Source organism: Pseudophryne corroboree, chromosome 5 (assembly GCF_028390025.1).
Source record: "Pseudophryne corroboree isolate aPseCor3 chromosome 5, aPseCor3.hap2, whole genome shotgun sequence".
Taxonomy (NCBI): domain Eukaryota; kingdom Metazoa; phylum Chordata; class Amphibia; order Anura; family Myobatrachidae; genus Pseudophryne; species Pseudophryne corroboree.
The window spans coordinates 57842520-57858602 of record NC_086448.1 but is presented as its reverse complement, the minus strand read 5'-3'; the positions used below and the strand labels follow the sequence as shown (position 1 = coordinate 57858602).

Sequence of the window (16083 nt, the reverse complement as noted above, 5' to 3'; positions counted from 1 at the left end):
ACCTGTACATACAGAAATTCAAATTCAAGATGGAGTCACTCAGAGCAGTGATAGCGAATCTGGAAGAAGGGGACTTTATGGTGTCCCTGGACATAAAGGATGCTTACCTGCATGTCCCAATTTGCCCTTCACATCAAGGGTACCTCAGGTTCGTGGTGCAAAACTGTCATTATCAGTTTCAGACGTTGCCGTTTGGATTGTCCACGGCACCTCGGGTCTTTACCAAGGTAATGGCCGAAATGATGATTCTTCTTCGAAGAAGAGGCGTATTAATTATCCCTTACTTGGACGATCTCCTGATAAGGGCAAGGTCCAGAGAACAGCTGGAGGACGGAGTAGCACTAACCCAATTAGTGCTGCAACAACACGGGTGGATTCTGAATTTTCCAAAATCTCAGTTGACACCGACAACACGTCTGCTGTTCCTGGGAATGATTCTGGACACGGTTCAGAAAAAGGTGTTTCTTCCGGAGGAGAAAGCCAAGGAGTTATCCAAACTTGTCAGGAACCTCCTAAAACCAGGAAAAGTGTCTGTGCATCAATGCACAAGAGTCCTGGGAAAGATGGTGGCTTCTTACGAAGCGATTCCATTCGGCAGATTCCACGCACGAACTTTTCAGTGGGATCTGTTGGACAAATGGTCCGGATCGCATCTGCAGATGCACCAGCGGATAACCTTATCACCACGGACAAGGGTGTCTCTTCTGTGGTGGTTGCAGAGTGCTCATCTGTTAGAGGGCCGCAGATTCGGCATACAGGACTGGGTCCTGGTGACCACGGATGCCAGTCTGAGAGGCTGGGGAGCGGTCACACAGGGAAGAAACTTCCAGGGAGTATGGTCAAGCCTGGAGATGTCTTTTCACATAAATATACTGGAGCTAAGAGCGATTTACAATGCTCTAAGTCTGGCAAAACCCCTGCTTCAGGGTCAGCCGGTGTTGATCCAGTCGGACAACATCACGGCAGTCGCCCACGTAAACAGACAGGGCGGCACAAGAAGCAGGACAGCAATGGCAGAAGCTGCAAGGATTCTTCGCTGGGCGGAAGATCATGTGATAGCACTGTCAGCAGTGTTCATTCCGGGAGTGGACAACTGGGAAGCAGACTTCCTCAGCAGACACGATCTACACCCGGGAGAGTGGGGACTTCATCCAGAAGTCTTCCACATGATTGTGAACCGTTGGGAAAAACCAAAGGTGGATATGATGGCGTCCCGCCTCAACAAAAAACTGGACAGGTATTGCGCCAGGTCAAGAGACCCTCAGGCAATAGCTGTGGACGCTCTGGTAACACCGTGGGTGTTCCAGTCAGTGTATGTGTTCCCTCCTCTGCCTCTCATACCAAAAGTACTGAGAATTATACGGCAAAGGGGAGTAAGAACGATACTCGTGGCTCCGGATTGGCCAAGAAGAACTTGGTACCCGGAACTTCAAGAGATGCTCACGGAGGATCCGTGGCCTCTACCTCTAAGACGGGACCTGCTTCAGCAGGGACCGTGTCTATTCCAAGACTTACCGCGGCTGCGTTTGACGGCGTGGCGGTTGAACGCCGAATTCTAAGGGAAAAAGGCATTCCGGAAGAGGTCATTCCTACACTGGTAAAAGCCAGGAAGGAGGTGACTGCACAACATTATCACCGCATTTGGAGAAAATATGTTGCGTGGTGTGAGGCCAGGAAGGCCCCCACGGAGGAATTTCAATTGGGTCGATTCCTACTTTTCCTGCAAACAGGATTGTCTATGGGCCTCAAATTGGGGTCCATTAAGGTTCAAATTTCGGCCCTGTCGATTTTCTTCCAGAAAGAATTGGCTTCAGTTCCTGAAGTCCAGACTTTTGTAAAAGGAGTACTACATATACAGCCCCCGGTTGTGCCCCCAGTGGCTCCGTGGGACCTTAATGTAGTTTTGGATTTTCTCAAATCCCATTGGTTTGAGCCACTCAAATCGGCGGATTTGAAATATCTTACATGGAAAGTAACCATGCTACTGGCCCTGGCTTCAGCCAGGAGAGTGTCAGAATTGGCGGCTTTATCCTATAAAAGCCCATATCTGATTTTCCATTCGGACAGGGCAGAACTGCGGACGCGTCCTCATTTTCTGCCTAAGGTGGTGTCAGCGTTTCACCTGAACCAGCCTATTGTGGTGCCTGCGGCTACTAACGATTTGGAGGATTCCAAGTTGTTGAACGTGGTCCGGGCATTGAAAATATATATTTCAAGAACGGCTGGAGTCAGAAAGTCTGACTCGCTGTTTATATTGTATGCACCCAACAAGCTGGGTGCTCCTGCTTCTAAGCAGACGATTGCTCGTTGGATTTGTAGCACAATTCAACTTGCACATTCTGTGGCAGGCTTGCCACAACCAAAATCTGTCAAGGCCCATTCCACAAGGAAAGTGGGCTCATCCTGGGCGGCTGCCCGGGGGGGGTCTCGGCATTACAACTCTGCCGAGCAGCTACGTGGTCGGGGGAGAACACGTTTGTAAAATTCTACAAATTTGATACCCTGGCTAAAGAGGACCTGGAGTTCTCTCATTCGGTGCTGCAGAGTCATCCGCACTCTCCCGCCCGTTTGGGAGCTTTGGTATAATCCCCATGGTCCTGACGGAGTCCCCAGCATCCACTTAGGACGTCAGAGAAAATAAGATTTTACTTACCGATAAATCTATTTCTCGTAGTCCGTAGTGGATGCTGGGCGCCCATCCCAAGTGCGGATTGTCTGCAATACTTGTACATAGTTATTGTTACAAAAAAAATCGGGTTGTTATTGTTGTGAGCCGTCTGTTCAGAGGCTCCTACGTTTGTCATACTGTTAACTTGGTTCAGATCACAAGTTGTACGGTGTGATTGGTGTGGCTGGTATGAGTCTTACCCGGGATTCATTATCCTTCCTTATTGTGTACGCTCGTCCGGGCACAGCATCCTAACTGAGGCTTGGAGGAGGGTCATAGGGGGAGGAGCCAGTGCACACCACCTGATCCTAAAGCTTTATTTTTGTGCCCTGTCTCTTGCGGAGCCGCTATTCCCCATGGTCCTGACGGAGTCCCCAGCATCCACTACGGACTACGAGAAATAGATTTATCGGTAAGTAAAATCTTATTTTTTTTCAGTATGGGAGTAATCACTGCATGCTTGAACGGTGAAGGAAAGACACCAGTACAGTAGAGAGAGAGAGATTACAGATGTTAGTTAAGGTTGGGACGAGCACAGGAGACAGAGATTTACTTATTTGTGAGGTTATAGAATCAAGAAGAGAGGTAGTAGAGTAGCAGGATGAGAAGCGTGTTGATACTTTATTTTCAGTTGTGCAGGTTACTGGCTGAGGAAGAGCATTTCATCTCATCTCGGATCTTATTAATCTTGTCCTTGAAGTAGAGAGCAAGATCTTGCGCCTTGATAGTGGCTGGTGGGTTGAGTGAATGAGGGTTGAGAAGTGATTTAAATGTATTTAATAGTCATTTGGGGTTAGGGCTTGAGCAGTAATGATAGTTTGGAAATATGTTTGTTTGGCAGTGTTCAGGGCATAACGATAAGAGTGGTAAACGGTCTTATATGTGAGGAAGTCACTTAAAATACAAGATTTATGCCACTGACGTTCAACTTTCCATAAGAGTTTTTGTAGGTGTCTTGTCAATTTCAAGTGCCACCGTTGACATTTAGGCCTCTGTGGAGTGTGATGGGTAGCTGGAGCTACTTTATCAAGGGATATTTCGAGATTCTGGTTTAAGGGATATTTCGAGATTCTAGTTCAGGTTTGATACAGCCGTCGCAGGAGAAGTAAATGCAGAAATAGGTGAGCAGTTGTTCCAGAGAGGCGCAAAGTTCTTGAAAATTAATTGGGTTAATATTTCTATGGGTTTGAGGAGGATTGGAGGACTTCAGTGACTCTGAGTTTAATTTAATGGAGGAGAGCGTGCAGGTTATAACGTTGTGATCTGAGAGAGGGAAAGGAGTGTTAGTGAATTCAGAAACTGAGCATAGTCTAGAGCAGTGGTTCTCAAACTCGGTCCTCAGGATCCAACATGATTCATGTTTTCCATGTCACCCAGCAGGTGCACTGTTTATCACCAACTGTCACATTTTAAAAATCTACAGGTGACCTGCAAAACATGAACCGTGTGGGGTCCTGAGGACCGAGTTTGAGAACCTGTGGTCTAGAGTGAATACTAGGTGAATGCATTGACCATCCTGATGAGTAGAAGAGCCAGTCCATTGGGAGAGGCCAAGAGAGGAGGTTAGAGAGAGTAGTATGGAGGCATGAGCAGCATATTTTGGACTATCAATAGAAATATTGAAACCACCCATGATGATGGTGGAGATGTTAGAGGATAGGAAGTGAGGGAGCCAGGAAAAAAAATCATCCAGAAATTGCTGGGGTTGCCCAGGTCAGTGATAGCTGCAACACGCAGAAAGAAAGGAGTGCAAAACCCTGATTAAATGTACTTCAAATTATGCAAATGTGGGTGATGGAACCTGTGCTAGAACTGTGTATGCGAAAGATTGGGGAAGTAATAATCCAACCCCACCTCCTTTACTGTTACCAGGCCTGGAGGTGTGTGTGAACTGGAGGCCCCCATGTGACAGTGCTGCAGGGGAGGCCGTGTCTCATTGTGTGAGCCATATTTCTGTTATATCCAGCAGATTGAAGTTGTTAGATATGAAGAGGTCATGTATGGATGTTAATTTGTTACAAACAGAGCATTCATTCCACAAGGTACATTTTAGTGATTTGGAGGGTGCTAGGAGACATGTGATATTTATGAGGTTGGCTGCATTTCTATATAGCTGTGAATCAGGTGAATGTGAGTGGGGCAAGTGGTAGGGGCCTGGATTCGGTGAAATGTCACCAGCTAATAGAAACAGGAGAGAGAGATAAATACAGTTGTAGAAGTTTTTTTTTTTATGGTGACAGGTTGTGGATGTTGTTGTCAAAGTAAAAAGATAAGTAAAAAGCTCAGTGTTAATAAGAGGGGAGTGGATATTATAAGCAGCAATGTGTGAAGACGGGTGAGTTGCAGGGAGAATGAAGGATGTAATTGTTTTTGAGAAAAAACTATGGAGTGCAGTGAAGAAAATCACGTTGTGGTTCGTTTGAAATAAAAGTACGGTTCTTTAGGCTTAGAGCGTAAAAAAGTTGCATTTGTTAAAGTTAAACATACAAATACCTGTTTACTGGTGTTGTTCAGCTGTTCGTTTACAAACACTTATTATTATGAATAGTTTGTGTATGTACGCACACATTGATCAGAACAGCTGACCCTAGATTGCATCTAAAGGAATACTTGGCAGATTAATAAAGGCTGCCAGTGAGGCAAATGTTTAGTTGGTGAAAGGTGAAAAATTACACTGTATATGCCTATGCAAACACCAGGCCAGCATGCTTTCATTAACTATGCATGACTGAGCAAGCTTGCAAACACAGGTATTTACAGTCGCAAGCAAATCATGATATAACAACTCTTTTTCTTACATAAAAATTGGTTGCATTCTTTTCTCAGACTGCATGAGTATTTCAGAGTGAAGGATATGTACTAACGTTTAAATGTACAGATGAGTTTGCATGAGGGTGAAAGACAGTTTGTTTGTCTGTTAGTTCCTTTGCTGCAAAGTTGATTGGATGTTTTAGTCTGTTTTCGTCCTGTTTAATTCTTGGATACCGACCGCGCGGCATCCGCATGATCAGAATCCTGACAGGGAAAGGTAAGTACACCTGTCTTCTACCACTGGCCCCCTAACCCTCCCATCTAGCAATCTAAACCTAACCCTCCCACCCCTGCAGCCTAACCCTCCCCGCAGACTAAACCTGACCTCCTCACAGCCTAACCCTTACACCCCCCCCCCCCCCCCCGCGGGTGCCTAAACCTAACTCCTCCTCCCCGCAGCCTAACCCTAGCCCTCCCCGGGGTTCCCAAACCTAACCCCCCCCCCGGGATACAGCCTAACACTAACTCTCCCCCTATAGCCTAAACCTAAAATAACCCCCCGCACTTACCTGCCAGATGGTCCCAGCGGTGCACGTTCAGTATCCCAGCGGTTGGGATTCCGGTGCAAGGCTATTGACCCTATTCGGGGTGCCGTGTCAGCATTACGAGTAGTGTCGGTATTCCGACGTCGGGATTCTGACTCCCGGGTTTGCAACCGCCGGGATCCTGACCACTCTGGGGTGGCTTTGTGGCGTAGAAATCTCAGTGTGTGGGTACCAGTGTGACTGCTGATGTGCAGTACGTGTGCCGAATCGGGGGTACCTAACCTACTGCTACAGACAGTAACTGATATACAAATCTATCCATCCAGTGCCCAGAATTTCCGAAACATTTAGGGGCCCATTTATCATTAATAGGATATTCAATATGTGATTACTTCGGGTGAATGTATTAACACACGCCCGCAGGAACAGGGGCTCCGAGAGGTGGCCATCCTGCAATGTGCTGTAATGGCTGCTGGAGCTTCAGGGCATGTGCAGATCCGCTGACCGCACGCACACAACGGGCTGTTCCAGCGGAGTGTTTCGGGGCTACAATGGTCTACTGCCACCTACAGAAGGTGGTAGCTGCAGGGACCAATCACATTCCGGAGACTGGTAAATCTGTCAGCATCGCATCCCACACAGAAACCTATGGGGATGCGGCTGCCGGCAGGAATGGAGGGATCGCAGCAGGTATCGGAGATATCTGCTGCGGTCCCTCCTTCATACATTCTGGTCATACTTAATATCACCAAGCCACTTATCACGCCACAGTACGTTTTAAGTATATGGGCCTGAGTTATACTGTATTTGCAAAGCCGATGGGTTGCATAGAAATACCATGTTCAGGGGTCTGTGCAGGCACAGAACGGGTCTTGTGGTGTCACGTACAGAACGTGAGGTGAGTAAAGATGCCAGTAGCAGCAGTATCCAGCAATGGAACTTTTACAAACATTAATAACACAGGTATAGCGCATGTAGATGCGTGAGGGAACATGAAGCCCTTCCAAGACCTGCAATATCTCAGCTAAGAGCCCAAGTCATGTCTGTACGCTAATGCAATCGCGATTTTCTAGGCTACAGAACGACTTATGGGGCCAATTCAGTAAGGTTAGCAAAGTCTGCTAATCAGCAGAATTTGCTAACCATTAGCACGCACGCTGGGGGCCGCCCAGCATGCTGACCGGCGCCTCTCCCCCCCCCTGCTTCAAGCAGAAATTGCGAACAGCACGCAATTTCTGCTTGTTAGCAGAAATTAAGGATGACTCCTGCCGGCGCAGCTTAGGAGTCCCGGCGCCTTTTTTGTTGTCACAGCGGCTGCGTGTGACTTCACGCAGCCGCACCCCCGACACGCCCCCGTTCGCACGTACCAGCCCACCGTTTGGGCTGGCACGCCCCCCGCAACGCTCCGTTTCCACCGAGAAAACAGAGCGTTTCCGCCCCGTGACCGTCTCTGCCTGATTGACAGGCAGAGGCGATTGTAATTTATGCGACCCCCCGCAGAAATTGCGGGCGCATGCGTCCGCGGCCCCTCAGCAAAAATTCCGTACGAATCGCTACTTGCGATTCATACTGAATTTGCCACTATGTTAGCACGTGCTGCTGCCGCCTGGAAATGAAAAGAGACGCTCTCCAGAGCCATGGCAAGCTCATTCGCGGCTGGGTACACATTTACAGCCTATATGCAAAAACTAGGCCTATGGCGGCGCAGACTGGGCACGGCAGTAGTGACGCAGGCGCCATGTTTTTGCACATACAAGCTCGCAGCTGATGGCCAATACACCCCCCCGAATCCAGCCTGCGTTTCCCCAACCACCCCATTAACACCTCCAAACGACCACTTCCTGTCAGTCACTTCTCCATGAAATCCTCATTGCGAGCAAGATCGCAGCGGCACCTTGACGCATGCGCATTGCAATCGCAGCACCTGCGCTGTCTGCCAATAGTCGCTCCGTTGCATGAAAACATCGCCCATTGCGTAAAAACATGAATTAGACCGCAAGATCTCAGTTTCATACGTGTCCTATGGATGTATAAGAAACATGGCGTGGTACAGTAGCGCTTATGTGCGACTCGCATGCAGATGTAATAAATAAATACTGTATATTTTTATGTCTTACAGAGTTTTGCCCAGTTATTGAAATACACAGTTGTGGGCACCCCAGTGTTATCAGTGACCGTGCACCTGACCTAAAGGAAAACTAACAAGAGCGTTATGCCGCTGACGCACTCTGCAGCGACAGTCGCAATGAGGGGATTGGTGACATGCCTGGGTAAGTTGTTCCCTGTCACCTTCTGACGTGACCAGTCATTACTCTCTTTAGAGAATACCTTTCTTTGGAGAAGACTTTCTCAACCTCTGTTTGTCAGTCTGTTCCCGGTGCTGTGGCGGTCATTCAGATGTGATCCCTGCTGTGCGTTTTCGCACAGCGGGCGATCAGATACGAACTGCGCATGCGTATGCACCACAATGCGCAGGCGCGATGGACGGCTGCAAAGGGGATCGCCGGTCAGCGACGGGTTTGTGCGAAGGATCCATTCGCACGGGCCGTCGCAAGGAGATTGACAGGAAGAAGGCGTTTGTGGGTGTCAACTGACTGTTTTCAGAGAGTGGTTGGAAAAACGCAGGCGTGTCCAAGCGTTTGCAGGGCGGGTGTCTGACGTCCGTTCCGGTCCCGGACAGGCTGATGTGATCGCAGCGGCTGAGTAAGTCCTGGGCTGCTCAGAAACTGCACAAAGTTTTTTGTACCATTCGGCTGCATATGCGATCGCACACTTGCAAGGCAAAAATACACTCCCCTGTAGGCGTGACTATCTGATCGCAGGGCTGCAAAAATCGCTTACTAGCGAACAGGTCTGAATTACCCCCTATGGCCAGTGATTACCATGTAACCCGCGAAGTGTGCGCAAAAATGCCAAGCTCACCGTAATCTCAGCACATTTATACCCAACCCATTGCGTAAGCATTTAATGACCTGATTCAGAGGTAGACTGTATCTATTGGCGATCGCTCGTCTCCCGTGTACATCCGTGCGCCCAAATGCGCAAGGACCGAGACACCCGCTGTCAGCGTCTGTACACACAGTAATACCGATCGGTGCGTCTTTAGGCGCCACCGTCGGTCGTATCTCCATCCGGGTACGGCCTCTTATGTGAGCGGTTGAGTGTCTTAAGACGGGCCGCGCACTAACAAACCTCAGAGCAACCGCCCGGTAACGCCCATCACTTTTCCAAGACAGTTTAGACGCGGTGCGTCTCGATCGCAGCAGCGCATTTGTGCGTACACTCTGTCGGCATTCTCAGGCATGATCACAAACGCTGCAATAGCACAAAAACACTCGTCTGCGTGACCATCGCCGTTGCCAAATGCAATTAGTAAATGTGTAACTGCTTACTGTTACAGTCGGCGTTATGTTGTGTCTGCGGTATCCCTTAGGCACGCGTAGCGTACCGCAGGTGGGGAACCTGGCCTTTGGAGAATATAGAGAGCGGCAGCCTTCCTAGGCAGGAGTTCGTGTGCCTGCTCCCCCCCCCCTCCTTTCAGTCCATAGCTACAGTGCTATAAGGTTCTCTCACTTCCCCACACCCCTTCTCCACTCCCCCACCAGCCTCTGTATCAGAAGCTCTGAGGGATCAGGATGCTGCTGCTGCCTGCACACAGGGACTGTGCACTCACACACTGTGTCCCCCTCTCACCACTATGGTTCCAGATTAAAAGTTGAGAGAGGGGGGGGTTCTGCAACGCCTGTGTCGTCTGTGCTGCTTGCAGCATCACAACAGCCTGCAGCCACTGTGAGTGTGGGACTTAGAGCAGGGGGTGTGTGTGTTTGCCTGTCTGTGTCCATGTGACGTCAAGACTGTCCGACAGCAGAATGTTCATCTGAGCTGAGCGCGTGCTGCAATGAGCACATGGAAGCTGATCTGAAAACCTCCTCATTGGGGATCTATCATTCCGGCGAGCTCAAGTTTATTTTCCAGAGGATTACGTGATACCCTGACCACAGATCTCCGATGGGTAAGTATTGATCATTTTATTTTATAGGGTCATTTCTTTCATTCCGTAAATCACTGATTTCGCAGGTGGGGATGCCACTGAGACACACAGCAGGGGTCTCTGGCCTCGTCCACGGCTGCGAATCCCCCCCCCCCCCCTTAGTTAAAAGGTTTTGCAGAAAAACTTGTAAAGTCTAATTTTCAGCCGGATGTTTAAAGCTTTATTGTAATTATTGCCTAGAACAATAACGACAAGGCCCCGGGTTGTCAGCCCCCCCTCCCCGGCTGTGGCCTAGCTGCGATCTTGATTTAATTAAAACATTTTTCATAAAGGATCATATTTGGATAATCCTATTGGGGGCATCAGTACCTGTCATTGATTTGATCCATCCTGACTCGTGTATGTGCTGCTGATGTATGTGTTATGATACTGCTGAATCTACCATTATTGATATAGAAAGTAAAAGTTTCGATAGGAAAGACCACGATTTGTATATGTGTTGTTTCTTGCCGAGCAGTGTATTTACCAGGGCTGCAGCATTGCATAATGAGCACATGTTGTAGGGATTCTCTGCTTGCAAAGTACAGTACCTTGTGCGTTTAATCCTATATCACGATACATCTTATTCTGAATGCTCGTGTCGCTGTTCAGCCCCTTGCTGGATTGTCGATTTTATTGTTCTATTATATTTTGTCTTATATACAGTATTTTCGGTAGGCCCTACGTACAGTAAATGGTGATCTGCTGGCATTTTACTTACCAAGTCATCTTTTAGATTAGAATCACGATCTTGGAAATCTGTGCCTGTCTCTGCCTTAAGGTATATATATATATATAGGCACATGCATTTGTAACATCAGGTCAGATTTTGTGTCTCAAAGCAAAAACACATTCATCTTACATCTCCACTGAAGACAGAGAAGTTTATTTTCTATGTATCAAGTACAGATCGGATCCAGACGTCCGCACGGATAAAAAGCTAGGCCTTATTGCATCCACTCCCAGTCTTGGACAGCACATGGCAGGTCTGGGGAGCAGACAGCTTCATCAGGAATCCAGCTCCTGTGAATGTTTTCCTGGCACGTTCTGGTGTGGGTGCTCATTTCGTGTGATACAGTGAAAGGTGAAGATTTTATAGCTGGAGTTGGGCGGTTTGTCCGATTATTTGTCGCCTCGTGGCATTGGCATGTGCCTGGCTGCAGCCATTATTCCAGCGTTCTGTCTCTTTACTCAGCCTGTTATAGAATAATAAACATATTCGGGCAGGTTACGATGTTTCCATGTTATCACAGAATCTCTTTTATAATTGGCATACAACGCATAAATCCTGTGTATTCTTTTGGGCATACTTCTATATTGTTTCCTCTCGACATTTCATCAGCTTTTCAGCGTTTTATTAGATAAATGCATATATATATTAAATCTAGTGTTTTCTTGTGCATTTTGCAGTCTTTATAAATCAGGGTTATCTGTAGTGGTATTGTCTATAGGGCCCATCTAACTGGTGGCTGTGGCCCTACGAGGCTCTTCTGTAAGGTTTTTTACATACTGTAGGAGAGACTTATCAAACCTTCGAGTGAGATAAAGTGGAGACGTTACCCATAGCAACCAAACAGATTCTAGATATTCTTTATCCAGCGCAGGGGTCTATTCATGCAGCAGTGATAAGAGTGGAGAAGTGAGCCAGTGGAGAAGTTGCCCATGGCAACCAATCAGCATTGAAGGAACATTTATAATTTGCATACTATACAATTGTACGAAGCAGCTGATTGGTTGCCATAGGCAACTTCTTGTCAGGCTCACTTCCCCACACTTTTCACTGCTTCATGACTAGACCCCACAGTCTTTAAAATGGCAGTTAGAAACTGGTTGATTGCTGTGGGCAACTTCCCCCTTTTATCTATCTCAAAGGTTTGGTACATCTCCCCCTGTGTGAGGCCTAAATGCATGGAAATCTTGGGAGAGCCTTATTGCAGAGCGTCAGAGCCCAGTTTTGTGTCTGTTTGACTAATCTCATAGCATCTGTTATATTCATTTTTAAATGACCACATGTCTGTCTAAGCTTTGAAATAAATGTGAGAATTGGCACAGCAGTGCAGAGTATTTCAGGAGATGTGCTCTGCTCTTGTGGGAGGCAGTGACCCGTCCACTTGCACGATTGTGTTAGTGAGGGCAGTGCTATATGGTGCAGTGGCAGTGCCAGGATATAGCGAGCAATATAAGTAATCTCTGACAGTTATATGGTGAAAGGAACAGGGTCCCCCAACAGCACAGAGTAAATTATGTTGAGACTCCAGTAACACTGATACAGTAAAACTATGTCAATAGCATCACTATGGGGGACAGAATCCATGTAACCATCTTGGTTTTTCACGTTTTTTTCACTGTTTTGATAAATGAATAATCAGAAACGAGATAACTTAAGATGAGCGATATATCGGCCGTTCAATCGAACAGCTAATACATTGAGTACCCATCGGAGGATGTGTACCCCCCAATATGTCTGTGAATGACACTGTTCACAGACATACCGTAATGGCCGATATATATACAGATATATCGGCGCATCTGACTGTGTGTACACTTGCCGCAGGGACCGCCGGTGACTGACATCCCAATTGGGCGCCCAGTTGTGACATCAGGCATGACACATCGGGTGGACGATTGGTAAGCGTATATGCACTTGCCAATCGATCAGGTAGAGTAGGTCGGAATAAAGTAGGTGCTCTCCTTTCCCGCAAAGCCTAGTGTAACTAAGGTTACCATGGCAACCCCAAACAGTGCATGGAACTGGCCGACCATCACTATTAGTGAATGCAGTAAAAGAACTGCGGAGGAATAATATTCCTTTTCACCAATAATTATGTTAAACACTCAGGGGGAATTCAGCCGATAGAATGAATATACAGTATAAACATATTTCCAGAGTTACTGGCTCCAAGGTATAAAATAAATGTATTGTGTCCTCTGTTTTGTTGCATAGCAGGATATGGAAGTATATTGAATAATGGATTATGAATAATGTGACATATTGCTTTGTGGGGGAGAAGATACTGGGCTAGATGCATCATTGCTTGGAATGTGATAAAATGGAGAGTGAAAAAGTACCAGCCAATCAGGTCCTAACTACCATGTCACAGGCTGTGTTTGAAAAATGTCGCTTAGGACCTTATTGGCTGGTACTTTTTCACTCTCCATTTTATCACTTTCCAGACGATGATGCATCTCGCCCATATTCTAAGGCTCATTTATTTAGGTGGAAAATGTCTACTGAACTGTTGGCAATCTGCCGTCATCTGTCTGGTGTAAGTTGGGCAGTGAAAGCAAGTGTCTGGTGTAAACGATTATGTTATTAGTAACTGAGGCCTATGGCGGATGCACCTAGTTTTTAGCAAACTGCATTGGGTATTTGCACCTTTAGAGAGTCTCCGTTAATGGCCGTTTCTCTCTATGGGTATTTCTGGGTGTTAACTGGGCAACTAGTTGTGAACGCACGCCAGAGAGCCGTTTTGTGTGTCACTGTAAAATCGGTGCATGTGGCTGTTTGTCAGTGGAATCTCTCTGCTGTGGAATGGGAGTAGTGTTCCCCACTCACTTTCATGGTGCACTGACTGAGCCTATCACCGCTTGAGACCTCTGGTCAAATATATCCAAAATGGCCATCTGACGGTGTGGTGGCCGGCATCTGCTACGGTAATCAGAGAGGTTTATTGTGCTGCGTATTCATATTGAATTTTATGGTCATTTTTCAGAAAATGGGGACTGTGACCCACTTTAGTCAGTCTTCCATCTAAGCTGAAGGATAGGGAAGTGAGCATGTTATAAATTATGAAACTTGTTTTGAGATAACAAGCTGTGCAGAGTTGCCCTGAACTGCTGAGTCTCAGATCAGCCTTTCAGTTTCCAGTGATTTAAGAGGAACTCCTGAGGAAGAAATCCGGTTCAGTTCGCTCATTAGGGATCCTGCTAGTTACAGACAGCGACAGATATCATTGGGAAGCGGTTAACATACCGCCACACGGAATCCCGGCGATCACAATGTCGACGCCAGAATCACACTCAGCGGTACAATGCCGGATCCGGAATACCGACGAGGCAGATGATTCTCCCTCTATGGGTGTCCATGGCACCCATAGAGGGAGAATATAACCTGTCGCGAGCGCAGCAACCCTGCAAGGGGCTTACTAGCGCACGCCCCGCTGCCGGCATCCCGGCCATCGGTAATTCATACTGAACCCATATCACTGTACAGCCAGGTGCCTCATGAGCGGAGCCACTTAGTAAGATAAACGGTTGTGATTGAGGTGCGTACATGGGGGGTCATTCAGACCTGATCGCTAGGCTGCTAAAATTGTTGCCCTGCGATCAGATAGTCGCCGCCCAAGGGGAGTGTATATTCACCGTGCAAGTGTGCGATCGCATGTGTATGCCGAGCTGCAAAAATCTCTGTCAGCGGACAGCTGCAAATCCGTCCTCACCTCACTCACCAGTGAATGGTTTTTACCACTGTGTGCAATGTGTGCGCAGCCCAGGACTTACTCCTACAGTGCGATCAGAACGGGCCGATGGGGGCCGGAGCTGACGTCACACACCCTACCAGGAAACGCTTGGGAACGCCTGCGTCTTTCCTGACACTCCCAATAAACCACCCACAAACAGCTTCCTCCTGTCAATCACCTAGCGAACGCCCGTGCAAGCGGATTTTTCGTACCATCCATTCGCTGACCGGCGATGCCCTTTGTTGCTGTCCGACGCCCGTGCACCAGTTTGTAGAACAGTCCCGATTGCCACCCCACCAAACGATTGCTATGCTGCGGCTAAGGGGGGCTGCGAGCGATCACGCTGGACTCGTTCTGTGCGTAAGCAGACTCCCAAACATCGGATTTGTACGTAAGCCATTGGGTTTGCGTACAAATCCAAATCAGGGCCAATTTCATATTGATATCAATTTACCTTATCTGCCTTTATTTTTGTCCACATGCCGATATCTGCTGCAATATTGCAGAGTGTGGGTGTAACCGGAGCCGCACAATTGCGCCAGTCTTCCAAGCGAGAGCTTTCCCCGGTTCCTCTTTTGGAAGAAAATAACTGTTCAGGCAATGAATGGGAAAATAGGATTGGTTATTTTCCTTGTATAAGGCCAAAGTATTAATTTTGCCTATGTACGGGCGTCCTATTTCTGAGCCCATTCACAGCATTGGAACTGCAGGGGCTTAGGGAAGTCGTTCTCTGCTTGGAAACGCGGCTGCCGCACTTCATCACTTGGCTTCAGAAGCAGATGAGTAATGGCCAGACTTTGTTCCCACTGCGCCCCAGCTCCTCTGTGAGGTGTGCGGAATATTTTCTTGGTCCAGCAGTTTACTGGCTGGATCTCGGCCCTCATCGAGAATTCATTGCCGGTAAATGTTACTGCACAATATACCTTTTATATTGTTAAAGTTGTAAGTGGAGACGGGAAGTCTGTAGGTGTGATGGATCACAGTATTACATATCCCACTGTTACCATGGTAACTATAGCCAAAGACTCAATAACCGGGTACTCCTTGATTTAAAGGGATTTTTCACTTTAAACATTAGATTTTTAACCCTGGTTTGTGCACTGCTAGGCACATAGGTGAAAACGAAAGCACTCAAGTGCTTTTAGGAAACATGGACCACAGGGGGTCATTCCGACCTGATCGCACGCTAGCTATTTTTTGCAGCGCTGCGATGAGGTCAAAACTGCGCATGCGTATGCACCGCAATGCGCAGGCGCGTCGTACGGGTACGAAGCGGATCGTTGCTGGGCGATGGATTTAACGAAGAATCCATTCGCACAGCCGATCGCAAGAAGATTGACAGGAAAAGGGCGTTTGTGGGTGTCAACTTACCGTTTTCAGGGAGTGGTTGGAAAAACGCAGGCGTGTCCAAGCGTTTGCAGGGCGGGTGTCTGACGTCAATTTCCGGGACTGCACAGGCTGGAGTGATCGCAGCGGCTGAGTAAGTTCTGACCTACTCAGAAACTGCACAAATTGTTTTTGTACCGCTCGGCTGCACAGGCGTTCGCACACTTGCAAAGCGAAAATACACTCCCCCATAGGCAGCGACTATCTGATCGCAGCGCTGCAAAAAATAGTTAGCGAGCGATC

The 16083-nt window shown here is 47.7% G+C and overlaps 1 long non-coding RNA gene across 1 annotated transcript in view; it reads left to right on the top strand.

The window, feature by feature from the left end:
• The first annotated feature begins 9764 nt into the window (after window positions 1–9764).
• LOC134927175 (uncharacterized) overlaps window positions 9765–16083 on the top strand; it is a 326054-nt gene continuing 319735 nt past the window's right edge. The window contains exon 1 of the long non-coding RNA XR_010177572.1: window positions 9765–9976. This is a non-coding gene — a long non-coding RNA (uncharacterized LOC134927175). The remainder of the gene's footprint in view (window positions 9977–16083) is intronic.